Below are 1338 nucleotides of genomic sequence, written 5' to 3'. Positions count from 1 at the left end.
CTTTGTGCGAATTTCCAAAAACCAAACCAAACCTCAGATTACGAGTCGAGGGCCTTAACCACCTGGCCATGCCTGGCCTAAGGTTTTAAGTGACATACTGCTTATCTCTGTACCATATTTGTACATAACCCTTGGTTTTAGGGAGGTTTTAAGCAACACTGCTTTTCCGTGTACTATATTTGTATATAACCCTTGAGTTTAGGGAGGTTTGTAGTGACATACTGCTTCCGGTGGCCCATCGATAAGCCTGAAGGTTCATGATATAACACTACAAATTCGAGATTTGAGTATTGCGTTGACAAAATAGATATCCAGCCCATTATATACTTTTGTGCTTAACAAGAAACAAATAAACATTTAATATATACAGCATGTCCAATGCTAAAGTGTTTGTTTTTGACCCTGTCGTCATTTTACTATTACTGTATTTGTCAGTAAATTTTGCTAAAACGCGAGAGGACTATTTTAGAAATATGTTTCGGCTTCTATGTAATTTCTAGAATTGTCTTCCTACATACCTGTTTATGTCAATGAATATCAGAAGTTACCAATCATTAGTCTATTGTTATCTGTGTGAAACTTCTACGGTATCATAGTTCGTTAGAAGTCTGCCTTTTGGTATGTGATGCAACTTACTGCACATTTAAAATTCAGTTTGTGATTGGTTAATGATGTGTGTATATTGATTCTTTATTATTCAAAACTGTAAAAGTATTTTCTTATCATCTTCATCACAGGAAACAGAAGCTTACGACAGTTTATTGAATCAAAGATTGAGCTGTAATTCACATTTCCTTGAATATTAGAATTTCTAATTGTCCATTTGTTTACAAAAATCTAGGGATATTTCTGTCATATTTTGGGCTCTTTTTGTGAGCCCAAACACTTACGTTAGCATATTATGCACTAACTGTTAGATATTACTACTTATCGATGTGTTAACAAGTTTTTTTATTACATTTTTTTTATTAGTGCAAAATAAACCTCAACTAACTTTACATGATTAACGATTGCTGTAGGGAATTACGTACGATTAATAATAATCACTTACTGCACTAGTTATAACTAGTTGGAAATCACAAATCGTATGTTTATTGTCACGTTTAGCTTGTAATTTTATATTACTAAACCATTTTTATGGTTACTTGGCCAGTTCGCTATCGCTTTATCGCACGTTTTCTTCTGTTTTTCTTCTACAATATAAATAGTATATTAAGCAATCGTAAATAAGCGATTCGGAAAAAATGTACATAATATTCCAAGTGAATGAGCAGTGATTCACCATGGCATAGCACGTGTACTATGAAATTCACCAATAAGAGTAAAGGACAGCGATGA

This window comes from Tachypleus tridentatus, chromosome 1 (assembly GCF_004210375.1).
Source record: "Tachypleus tridentatus isolate NWPU-2018 chromosome 1, ASM421037v1, whole genome shotgun sequence".
In the NCBI taxonomy this organism is placed as follows: Eukaryota; Metazoa; Arthropoda; class Merostomata; order Xiphosura; family Limulidae; genus Tachypleus; species Tachypleus tridentatus.
The sequence above is the reverse complement of the archived record's forward strand: the minus strand, read 5'-3'. Positions refer to the sequence as shown.